We start from the raw sequence: 13,328 nt of genomic DNA on the forward strand, positions 1-13,328 counted from the left end.
GAGAGGCACAAAAAGCTGGAATAACTCAGTGGTTAGGCAGCATAGAAACATAGAAATTAGGTGCAGGAGTAGGCCATTCGGCCCTTCGAGCCTGCACCGCCATTCAATATGATCATGGCTGATCATCCAACTCAGTATCCCGTACCTGCCTTCTCCCCATACCCCCTGATCCCCTTAGCCACAAGGGCCACATCTAACTCCCTCTTAAATATAGCCAATGAACTGGCCTCAACTACCCTCTGTGGCAGAGAGTTCCAGAGATTCACCACTCTCTGTGTGAAAAAAGTTCTTCTCATCTCGGTTTTAAAGCTCTCTAGGGAAAACGAATAGGTGAGACCCTTTTTCAGACTGAGAGTCAGGAGAAAGCGAAATGAGAGATACAGAAGGTACAGAAAAAAATATTCATTTCCCACGCCATTACTTCTACTATTTAACTGGCTCCTGTAAGCCCATCACCGTCATTTTGCAAATCACTGCCATGCAGTGGACACAGCTTGAATCAGATTAATCCTTACGCAATCAATCCCTGACTTCAATCGTTTAAGATTTCTCATTAAGGTGAAGAATAAAATCATCTAATCTAAATGATTTACAGCACTTCCTATTCTTCACTAGCAGAAAGCGAGGAATGGTATCTATGAGGATAAATTGTAAATGTAATGTAGAAATTCAAAGAGATGGGCTGATATCGTTAATCATGAGAGGAATAGATCGTGTAGATGCACCGAGTCTCTTGCCCAGAGTAGGTGAATCGAGAACCAGAGGGCATAGGTTTAAGGTGAAGCGGAAAAGATTTAATAGGAATCTGAGGAGGTAACATTTTCACACAAAGGGTGGTAGGTGATGGAATAAGCTTCCAGCGGAGGTAATTGAGGCTGGGACTATCCTTAAATTTAAGAAACAGTTAGACAGGTACATGGATATGACAGGTTTGGAGGGATATGGACCAAACGCAGGCAGGTGGGACTAGTGTAGCTGGGACATTTTGGCCGGTGTGGGCTAGTTGCGCCGAAGGGCCTGTTTCCATGGTGTATCACTCTATGACTATTTCTACTTTATTCTTTAATAAAGTCGAGTTTTCTTTAAAAAATAAGTATGTTTGGGGTATTTTAGTCATAGTCATAACTATGACTAAAATACCCCAAACATATAGGAATGTTACAACATTTTGAGATTTTCAAAATCAGATAAAGCATAAAAATAACTTTAATTTGATACCTAGGTAGACTAAAATGCTGGAGAAACTCAGCGGGTGAGGCAGCATCTATGGAGCGAAGGAAATCGGCAACGTTTCGGGTTGAGACCCTTCTTCAGACTGATGTGAGGAGGGGGGAGGGGGGAAGAAGAAAGGAAGAGGTGGAGACAGTGGGCTGAGGGAGAGCTGAGAAGGGGAGGAGAAAGTAGGGACTACCTGATATTAGAGAAGTCAATGTTCATACCGCTGGGGTGCAAACTGCCCAAGTGAAATATGAGGTGCTGCTCCTCCAATTTACGGTGGTCCTCACTCTGGTCATGGAGGAGGCCCAGGACAGAAAGGTCGACTGCATTAGTGCTACCTCCTGCAACCACACACAACTCACTGACTTCATCCATTTCACCACTAACTTCCATCTGGCACTCAAATACACCTGGACCATTTTATCATGTGATCATTTTATCATGTGATCATTTTCCACTTGTAGCTATTCATAGTTGGTCTTAGGCGTGGAAGACTGAGGTCGAGGGGGGTCGTAGGATGTCGTAGACATAGTTGTAGGAGGTCATAGGAGGTCTTTCACTTAGGCGAGTCAACACGACCTTGACATTTTTTTCAATTCGTCTAGGGTCTTCTAAACTCGTGGATTAGGTCGTCCAAGTGGGACAGGCCCTACTTCTGGTCCTCCTTTGACTTGACAATACTGGCAGCCTCCAGAGTTTCGATTCGTTCTTTGAGGACAAGATTGTCAAATTCGAGGCGTCTCACATCCTCTTCCCTGTCCTTTAGTTTATCATGAACTTTTCTGTACTAGTGAATTGAAACAGCTTTCCTCTTTTTCTTACTGCCACGAAACTTGAGCAATTGTCCGTGTGCTTCTTTGTGTTTTAATATTTTTATTATTTTATACAATTTTTTAACAAAACAGAACAAAACAAACAAAAAAATAAAAAATAAAAACTGAAAAAGCCAACAGGAAAAAAAAGGATGGAAAAAAAAATAATTATAATTTAAAAAAATAATAATAATAAAACAAAGCCGCGAGACATAACAGTATTGGTACAATCCACATCATGCTACAGTCTTGCATTGCAAAAGCAGAAGTAAAGGTCACAGGACTACATCACTGCAGATAATATGAAATTATGAAATTATTGGACTTTGAGATGGTTGATAAATGGTCCCCAAACACTTAAAAAGTTTAAGTCCATGTGCTTCTTTAAGTCTCAAAAACTCTGCCTTGGTTTCAGCAAGCTCTCACGCAAAAATGTTCCCACGTAATTTGGCTTTGAGTTCCTGAATCTTTCTGCCCTTTAAATCTATTTGGTGTGGCTTTCTCTTTAAAGGGGCTGTCCCACTGCGGCGACCTAATCCGCGAGTTCTCACAGGTTTGCTCTCGACTCATACTCGCAGCATGGTCGACACGAGGTCCTAGGAGGTCTTTGTAACTCCCCTTCATGCTCGAGAGTAGTCCCCGCGTACTCAAGGCCTCAGCTAGGTCGTGCCGTATTTTTCAACATGTTGAATAATGCCTGCGAGTAAAAAAAGGTCGCCATGGAAAAAATCAATACTTTTTTTTACTCATAGGTTTAGTTGAAGTAGGTCGTAGTAGGACAGCAGTTTATTCATAGGTAATCGAGGGTAGTCGAAGGTAATCGAAGGTAGCCACCAAAGGTAGTCGTAGTTAGTCTTCAACATAGTCGAAGGAGATCGAAGGATGTCATCTTCACTCTCCACTATTCGGTGTCTAATTTTCCCGAAGCTAGTCGAAGCTAGTCAAAGCTAGTCTTCAACATAGTCGAAGGAGGTCTTCTACATGAGATTTTTAGTGCAAGAGCGACCTTGGATGTGGACAGAAAGTTTAGCCTTTTCTTCATTTTCTGTTTCCTTGGTGAAAGAATTAGAAATTCTCTGCTACATATTGTTGAAACACTAGATGTCGATGGCATTGGTTCAGGTGAGGCAGCAGCTGTCATTGGCGTTGCTAGATTCAGTGGCGAATGCAGACTATGACTGTCATCGTCCATGTCCTCAGTGTCTTGAAATATGGGGGCTTGGCTTTTGGTTGATGTCAAGGATTCAGGATCTTGGGCACCAGGCGGAGGAATATCATCTAAAGAAATGTGTTCACTGCCTTCTGGAAGTTTAAAAGTTTCATCACAAATTTTCATAAATGCTCCAAGTTCCTTGGGATTGCTGAGTTTTTTAAACTTAAGCAATGTCTGGTTAATGAGAGCCTTCACCCTTGAGTTAACAGCAGCAAATGAATATCCTTCTGCATCCGACAAAGAGAAATGTGAACTCAGCGATTTCTCCATTTCAGACAGACTTTTTCCAAACGAGGTATACAAGTACAAGATTTGTCCATTTTTAAGATCCCTCTTAAACTCGGGCATGACAGAGAAATTCACTTCAAGGTGAATAGCTATGCCTTGCTGGGCTTTTGGATTGACAATTTTGCACTTCTTCTTCTGAGACATCTGTTTAAAATGTAAAGAAAAAAAACACTGAACAGCATTAACAAAAACAAGTTATTATTTGCAGTTTTAGAAAAAAAGGTAGAAATTATAAAGTTAAACGCTAAAACAAATAGTAAATACCCAGCAAAAAAATCATATTCTTCAGTTTCATCAAATCTTTCTTCTTTCTTTTAAAGTCTTTTTATTAATTTTTCAAAAAAAAAATAATGATAAACATAACAGTGATATTGAAACATAGGGATCAGGATTACATTAACACCAAATGTAACCTGACTATAAATCCAATGTCAAAATATACACTGGGTATGGGGAATAGCTATGAGTAAATATAGATAAACGGCTAAAAGAGAACTTGTATATATAAAAACAAAAAGTTTTAAAAACAATAGAAAAACAAAACCTCCTAAACTAAAATAAGCAAAACAAAACAAAACAGAATCTGGGCTGCAAAAAAAAAGTCAACAGTTTAGACCCGTTTGTCGTCAAATCCGTTCCACCGTATAAAGGTAAAAAATTATTATAACGGTTGGAGAGGGAACAATTTATACCGTGTGAAAATATTGAATAAAGCTCTGAACTAGGAGCTTTTGAATATTTTTTATCAATTTCTTTAATCTCATCAGCCAATATACGTATTTCATTTTTAATTTGTTTTTTTAATCCCGAGGAGTATGAAATCATTTGTCCACGAATATATGCCTTAAAAGCATCCCAGACTACCCCATGGGATATTTCTTCAGTTGAGTTTGTTGAAAAGAAAAAGGCAATCTGTTCTTTAATAAAATTAACAAAATTCAAATCTTGAAGCAAAGTAGTATTAAAATCGCCATTGTTTAGCACTAGAATTGGAATCACACATTGATAGATAGTTTCAATGGTGCATGATCAGAGATGGCAAATGCATCATACGCACACGCAGTGACCGAAGAGACTAACCGGGAGTCTATTTTACTTCGGAGTCACATGAGTGACTACGCGAAGACCCCGCCAGCACGCATGCGTGACATAGCGTCTCACGCAGTGCAACAGCGACGGGCGGGGGAAGAGCTCTCCCGCGGCAAAGTTTAAAACGGGACCTGCAGGTAATCGTATTCTGAGGTTGTTTATTTCGAACCCTTGCTGTGTTCTGTGTTTCAGCAAACATGGACAAGGGAAGGAAAATAAAGAAGGTCGCGTCCCACACGACTGTGGCGGACCAGGAAGGTTCCAGCAGTGGGGGGGCGACCGACGGCACCGGGAACGCATTCCCTGCGGTCCACAGTCACTGACTCAAACCCTGCTCAGCCGAGCCCAACGCCACATACTGCTCAAATCGAACCAGCGCAGCGGGTTGGAGGCAAGGCGAAGCAGAAGTCGGTGTGGCCGATAGACTCGGACGCGCTGCCCGAGAGCAGCAAAGGTGACCATCTATCCCGCATGGAGCGGTTGATGGAGCAGATGCTCCAGCGAGACTTGCTCTGGGAGATGGAGCAAGCTCGCCATGGGAGTGCTCACACACCCACAACAGCACCGTATTCGGCGCTGTCCATCGCATCTCCCTCGACAGAGGGGAGCGTTTGGGGCCAGAGCTGGGCTGGCCTGGAAGAGGGGATCATGGCTGAAGATACCAGCAGTGTGCTGGGGGTGCAGGACCAGGAAGAGCTGCTGGGAGTGGTTAACAAGTTTGCGGTACCACTGCAAGCGGGACACCATCGCAGGCCAAACTGGCGGCCAGCATAGACTACCTGTCCTTCCACCCTCTGCAGCAACAGGTAGTCAATGAAACAATGGACAAATACATACCTCCAGAGAACTGCATCTCGCTAAATTTACCCGCTGTCAACAGCCAAATCTGGGGGTACATTGGGCTGGGCATAAGGACCCAGGAGGTGAAGCTTCAGAAAATATTAAAACTTCTGAATTCAGCCATAACTTCCTACGCTCGTTCTGTTGATGGGGTTGAAATGACGGGTAACCAGCAGGACACACTGGCCCTACTGTGTAATACACAGTATGAAATAAACTGCCTGCGAAAGAACACCATCAAACCTGCCCTCAACCCCAAATTCGCAGGATTGTGCAAAACTGCAACGGCACAACCATAGATACTGCTGTTTCGAAAAGACTTGTCCAAGCAAGTAAAAGTACTGGACGAAGAGTCTAAAGCCGTTGGGCTTATGAGGGCAGCTGCAGGAACGAGCAAAACCACACACCCCAGACGGCAGCACCCCTATGCATCCACCAGCTGGCATCAACACCAGGGTGCTGGTGAAAGCATGAGGGCTGCACATCAACCACAAAGGTCTTTTTTAGACCAAGGCCCAGAGCGGCCTTCATGGAAGATGGGCCAACCCCACACTCCGGCGCCTCGACCAGTGAAGAAACAGGCCGAAGAAATGAACAAACCACCGGTAACCATGGAGGTAGGTGGGTCTGGTTCCTTCCAGAACATAAAAAGTGTAGGCCCTGTACTAACAGATGGAAGGTTACACTTGTTTTGGGAAGCATGGATGACTATCACATCTGATAAATATATACTACAAAGTATTCAGGGATACAAAATTGATTTAATCCAAAAAAGTATGCCACCAGTTCAACATTTACCTGACATGCAGAGATGGTGAGGTTACATGCTAAAGGAATTATAGAGAGGACGGTGCATGATTCTCTGGAATTTGTATCAAACATTTTTACAAAAACCAAGAAAGATGGTGGATGTCGCATCATCATTGACTTAACTAGACTGAATACTTTTGTTAAGTATATACATTTCAAAATGGAAACATTTGTTACTGCCAAACAACTAGTTTCCAAAGGATACTTCATGGCATGCATCGATTTAAAAGATGCATACTATTCAGTACCCATTCATAAGGATAATCGTCGATACCTAAAATTTAACTAGATGGGGCCACAATGGCAGTATAAAGTGTTGCATAATGGATTAACATCAGCCCCAAGACTATTTACCAAGATATTGAAACCAGCCTTGGCAATACTAAGGAAACAAAAACATATTGTTATGCCATATCTTGATGATATTTTGATTGTGGGGAAAACCCTGGAATTAGCTAAATCAGCAGTTTTAGCTACCAAACATCTGTTTGAAACACTGGGGTATATCATCCATCCAGGTATATCTAAGTTGACACCATCCACAACTATGGACTATCTGGAATTCACAATTAACTCTGTCCACATGTCTGTAAAATTGCCAAAGGACAAAGCAGCAGATTTGGTGAAAGCCTGCAACAAATTGAGTGTTACTGATGAACCATCTATTCGACAGGTGGCAACAGAGTGACAGTGTGATTGGAAAATTAGTAGCAGCATTTCCAGCTACTCAGTTTGGACCTTTGCATTACCAAAATTTACAGAGGGCAAAGGTGCAAGCGCTAAAACAACATGCATATCATTTTGATCAACCTATGCAATTACCAGCCAAAGCAATTTCAGAGTTACAATGGTGGAAGGAAAATATTTGGCATAGTTCCAGCCCCATCGTTATCAGTAACCCATCATTCACATTACAAAGGGATGCCAGTGCTCAGGGCTGGGGAGCAACTAACACTGTATCTAGTACTGGTGGTAGATGGAACACACAAGAATCATCACTACTACAGACACTGGGTATAATTACTTAGAAATGTTGGGTGCGTTTTATGGGCTAAAAGCTTACTGTTAAGCTATGCACCATTTGCATGTCCGCCTACAAATTGACAATACCACGGTGATGGCATATTAATCATATGTGTGGAATAAAATCGATATCGTGTGACAAACTGGGTCAATACAATTTGGCAACGGTGTGTCGAGAGACATATTTGGCTTTCAGCAACTTACCTACCAGGTAAGCTCAATACTGTGGCAGACATCAGGTCACGAAAATTTAATGACAACACCGAATAGATGTTGAACCAAAAAGTATTTGCTGATATTACAATGCGGTATGGTACTCCTGATATCGATCTCTTTGCATCCAGACTGAATCACCAGTTACCAACATATGTCGCTTGGGAACCAGACCCTGAGGCAGCAGTGATGGACCGCTGAATTGGAGAAAAAAAAATTCTATGCCTTTCCCCCCTTCTGCCTCATCAGTCGGGTCCTACGCAAAATACAAATGGACTCGGCTTCAAGTATTTTGGTAGTACCTGATTGGCCTACACAGCCATGGTTCCTTGTGGTCCTCGACATAGTCTCTGAACTGCTCATTACCATTTCCAAAAGACCAGATCTTTTGGTCCATCCTGTTACGGGTGAAAGTCATCTGTGCCATGACAGGATAAATCTGTTGGCTTGCAGAATTTGAAAAGACCTTTCTTGGATCTGGGATTATCGGACAGGACCATGAACATGATCACGGCGGCCTACCGAGAAACTACTAAGAAGCAGTACCTCTCCAGCATTCGGAAGTGGGAATCGTACTGCTCAAGGACTGGGGTAGCATACAAATCAGCTACAGTTACCAACGTCCTGGAGTTCCTATCCAGCCTTCACTTTGATGAAGGACTGAGTTACAGCACTATTAACAGTGCTAGGAGTGCTCTGTCAGCATATTTATGGCAGGCACCGGGGACATCAGTCCATGGGATCCCACCCTCTAGTTGCCAAACTAATGAGGGGTATCTACGACACCAATCCCCCCAGACCAAGGTACACCCAGATTTTGCTAAGGGGTTGGTCACCAGCAATGTCCCTGGCCCTGGAACAGCTCACACTAAAAACAGTCATGCTGATGGCTTTGGTCTCAGCTCAAAGGGTCCAGTCCCTATACAAATTAAGATTGGACAATATGAAAACATCAACTGACAAGATAACCTTCCGTATCTTGGAGTTGGTCAAGCAAAGTAGACCGGGAATTTCGGAACTGAGTTTGGAATTCCGGGCATAACCACCTGGCCCCCGTTTGTGTGTCATGACACACCTACAGCTTTATCGTAAGACAACAAAAGCCTTAAGAGGAAGCAAAATGGCATTATGGGTCAGCTTCAAACAGCCTCATGGACGGGTGTCAGTACAGACCATCTCAAGATGGCTGAGACAGGTTCTGAGGGCTGCTGGGGTGGATACTGACATTTTTAAATCTCACTCCACCAGGGCAGCAGCAACATCGGCGGCCAGAAATATGGAGGTACCAATGAACCACATCCTGGCGACAGCAGGATGGTCTAAGGAAAAGACTTTCCAAATATTTTATAATAAGCCGATCGTCAAACCTGCAGTATTTGCAGAAAGAATTTTAAGTTCTGCAAATATATAATTTAGCCTGAGGGAGTATTATTTTCTTTGTTTAAAAAATATATCGTTATTGTTTTTAAAAAATTGATTCATGTTTAATTACGATAACATACTTCCTCCCTTGGATGACTTCGGCAGTGAGTGAAGCATGGATTTGTTCCACGGCATGAAATCACAGATCTTTAAAATCTTCACGTAGTCACTCACGTGACTCCGAACTAAAATAGTAAGATTAAACGAGAGCTTACCAGTTTGAAGAATGATCTTTATTTTAAGAGGAGTTACGTCGAGGGATTACGTGCCTTCCACGCCCACCCTCTTATAAAGGTCAACTGGTATCCGAGTTCTTCTTATCTTACTATGTTTATTTCATTACTATTACTGTGATTCCACACCGCTGCTTTGAAGAATGTCGCACATGCGTGCTGGCGGGGTCTTCACATAATCCCTCAACGTAACTCCTCATAAAATAAAGATCAAAACTTCAAACTGGTAAGTTCTCTTTTAATCTTACTATTATAATGTAGTCAATCCTGGAGTAACTATGATATACATGAGAGAGAAAAGAAAATTCTTTATCATTTGGGTGTAAGAATCTCCAAACTTCTATTAAATTGATCTAATCAATTAAATTAATCTAAATTCAATTACTAGATCTAAACATCTATTCATTTCTTAAGAAAAGGCTAAAAAATGTTAAATAGCCGAAGTATCCAAATAACAAACTGATCCCATTCACACAAGAATTCACAATATAACATGCTTTTTAAATCTAAATTTGTCATGAATTTATATGCCAAATGGAAGGAATTCAATGTTTAATTTCCATAATTCAATCCAGAAACATCCACTCTCAAGATAAACAAAATCATTATTTTTTGCCCAATACATCTGACTAAAACTGTACTATGGATATTTAGTATGAAAATATTGGTCATGGATAGACAATAACACAAAATATAGATGATTTAGATGTTCTTATGACATGATTGTGCAAAAAAATAATTAATTTGATTATCTTGAGAGTGGATGTTTCTGGAATGTGATCGATTGGAATGTGGCCATTGCTGTAAATTTTAAACCCATATCGGCAGGCAAGACATGGCCGGTTCGTATGGAGGCCTAAATAACATTTTTTGCATCATAAGATTAAAATAACGCCACACCAAAAAGCAAGCTAATATGTTACATAAACGACATCCCTTTTGTTTTGCCCTGATATTGTGATCCGTGGTGTTGAAGACGTTAGAAGTCGCGTTTAACTTCATTCCAGCGATGCAATCGTCAGTAAATTATTTTTTAAAACCGGGAACGGAAGAGGGAACAATTTTTCTTCATCAGCTAACAACCCGAGGAAATCCCTCTCCGACAACCAATATAAACTAGCATTTTAATCCCGCCCTCTCCCACCAAGATTTTGTAACAATGCTAAAACATACCAAATTTTTTAAAGAAAACTCAACTTTATTCTTTGAAGATACAAACAAAGCACTGCATGAATTAATCTTTTTTTTTGGACCTTGCTTTAGTTAGTTCACTGAACTTTTGTTCTGAATGCTAATGACCAAATTGTGAGGGGGCAAAAGTACAAACATAATGATATGTGCAAGTTGGAGCTGCAAATTAAATTATTCTATTTAAAGGGGAGAATTCTGTTTATGGTGAATGAAAAGGTACAAATTGATTTAATAATAAATTACCACCACATTGAGTTTATTTGATATTTGACCGTACAGGAAGCAAAGATGAAATGCAATTTAATTACCTCAGACCATTTTTTTTGGCTGATTACTCAAAACTCGGTTTTAGGTGCATTTATTCACATAAAGGTGGCAGAATGGATAATGTCAGGAGTTCTTTTTTAACCAGTTGTGAGGGAAACAAACTGTTACTGCAATTATTGCATGTTCTAGATTTCCCAAAGAAAAACGTTTATTTCCCACATTCCTTCCATGTTCCTCATCATGTGCTCTGCATGAAGATTATATGAACGTACAGAATGTTATAAATAGCCCATGTTGGAAATGTATAGCTTGCCAGTTTAGTTCTGATCAGCCCATCCCACTTTCACGACCTAATTCACAACTTCTGTCGAGTTTGCCCTTGACATACTCGCAGCATGGTCGTCATAAGGTCGTAGGAGGTCGTATGTAGGTTGTGATGCTAGGTGTAGGTACTCGTGGCATCAAGTAGGTCGGGGCATTTTTTTCTAGCCTGATGAAAAATATCCACGAGTAAAAAAGGTTGTGAATTAGATCGTGAAAGTGGGACAGGCCTTTTATGAAGAATTTCAACCTCAGGTACATTGAAATGATTGCATCTGATCTTGGGATCCTAGTTGGTTATTGTAGTACTACAGTCTTGAGGTATAACCTGCAGTTGTGCTTTTTTTAATTAATAAGTTACCTGTTGCTAGCATTTGTCATCCATTCTATTTTCTCCAAGAAAGTGGCCGTGAGTCTTTTGCTTTGACTACATTGAAGTTTATTGAATTTGTCATTTTCGTAGATCAGTATTTACCAGTATCAGATGTGAAACTGGAGTCAGAAATCAGGTAAGGGTGATGTCCTTCCGAAAAGAATATTAATGAACTAGTTATTTTCATTTAACAGTTCAAGACCTCAATTGACTTGTGATTCAGATCAGTCAGAATATGATAAATAGTGAAATAACTTTAAGGCACTGGAAAGTCAGCCCTCTTTATATAAAGTAAAATTCTGTATTGTGTTCTTAAACCATAGCCACTTCATTTAAAAAATGGAATGTGTTACTAGCAAGTCTTGTGAGTACCCAAGTTTGGTGTAGTAATTCAGGAATTCTTCATTTTGTTTACATGGAATTCCAGTTTCCAAGGTGTAAATATCACCAACAATTTGTTCTGGTCTCAGTGTAAAGATTGCGACGCCCCACGGCAGAGGCCTCTGCAGTCCGTCTGTCTTTTTAAAATTTTTGTCCTGTTGAGTGCATAGTTTGGTTGTAGTTTATATATTGTATTTAGCTGTGTATATGTGGGGGGCGGGGAGGGGGGTGGGAAAACTTTTAAATCTCTTCCCTGTACGGGTGACCCGACCTTTCCCCTGTCGGGTCTCTGTTGTTGTTGGGGCCTAGCACTGTGGAGCGGCCTCCAACCGGAACGACCTGGGGGCTCCAGTCGCGGAGCCTGCGGACTCACCATCATGGAGCTGGCCGGCTTCGGAGCGTGGAGAGCTGTGGTGGCGCGCGGCTGCGACCCGACTTAAGAGCTTCGGAGGCTCCAGCCGCAGGCCCAGTGGATGGTGACATCGGGAGCTTGCGAGTCCCTGGTGGGAGACCGCATTTCAGAGCTCCCAAAACGGTAACTTCTCCCGCCCGAATTGCTGGGTTGAAAACGACCTTAAATTGGGGGCCTTACATTGCCCGGCGCGGCTTTAACGGCCGCGGGACTTGCCATCGCCCGCTGGGGGCTTTAACATCGGGAGAAGAATGGAAAACAGGGGAGAGACAATGACTTTGCCTTCCATAACAGTGAGGAGGAGATTCACTGTGATGGATGTTTGTGTAAATTGTGTTTATTTTATGTCTTGGTTTTTTTTTCTTGTTGTATGACTGCAGAAACCAAATTTCATTTGAACTTCATTTGAGGTTCAAATGACAATAAACGGTATTGTATTTATTATATTGTATTGCATTGATATTACAGTTAAGAGAGCATACCAATGCCTCTACATGATTCAAAGGCTAAGGATATTCATCTTTTCTCCAATGACTGTTACCAATTTCTACAGATCCACCAGAGAAAGCATCCTATCTAGTAGCTTCACAGCTTAGTATGGTAATGGATCTGTATTAGATTGCAAGAAATTAGAGAGAGTTATGAATGCATCCCAGTATATCACACAAACCAACCCCCTCCCAATTAACTTCATTTATATTTCATGATGCGTCAGAAAAGCAGCCAACATAATCAAGGACCATTCACACCCCACCCTTTCTCCCCTCTCCCATCGGGTAGAAGATACTGAAGCAAGTGCCACCAGATTCAAGAACACTGTTATCAGACTCGTGAAAATACATTCATCGACAAGACTGAACAAAATGCAATATGGTACATCGTATGTCTTGTGGGGGCATGCTGTTCACAAAAGTGAAAAACAGCCTCATAAATCAAAGACGCACACCCGAAAAAGCCAATAATTTTACAGCCAATTTTTGTAACGCAAATATTTGTAAATTGAGGAATCACTGCACACCATACTACTTTTTAAAAATGTACTGATGCTGTTGGAAGCAAACTGCAGCATCATACTGAATCTGTATCAAAGGAATAGGTGGTCAGTAATCACAAAATAATGGTGCTGAAGTTCTAGCCATGTTCACTTTAGCCTGAATTATTTTGGTTTATCATATCCCTATTCTTTTAATAGGTCTTTTGATTTGTCATAATCTTTTCTCCT

General features: G+C 41.3%; 1 protein-coding gene across 1 annotated transcript in view; it reads left to right on the forward strand.

Annotated features, from left to right (window-relative positions):
* Positions 1-13,328, forward strand: part of LOC129695778 (retinal dehydrogenase 2-like) — a 61,722-nt gene that overhangs the window by 11,159 nt on the left and 37,235 nt on the right. The gene's annotated exons all lie outside the window — the stretch shown is intronic.

Source organism: Leucoraja erinacea, chromosome 3, assembly GCF_028641065.1.
Source record: "Leucoraja erinacea ecotype New England chromosome 3, Leri_hhj_1, whole genome shotgun sequence".
NCBI classification, from domain to species: domain Eukaryota; kingdom Metazoa; phylum Chordata; class Chondrichthyes; order Rajiformes; family Rajidae; genus Leucoraja; species Leucoraja erinaceus.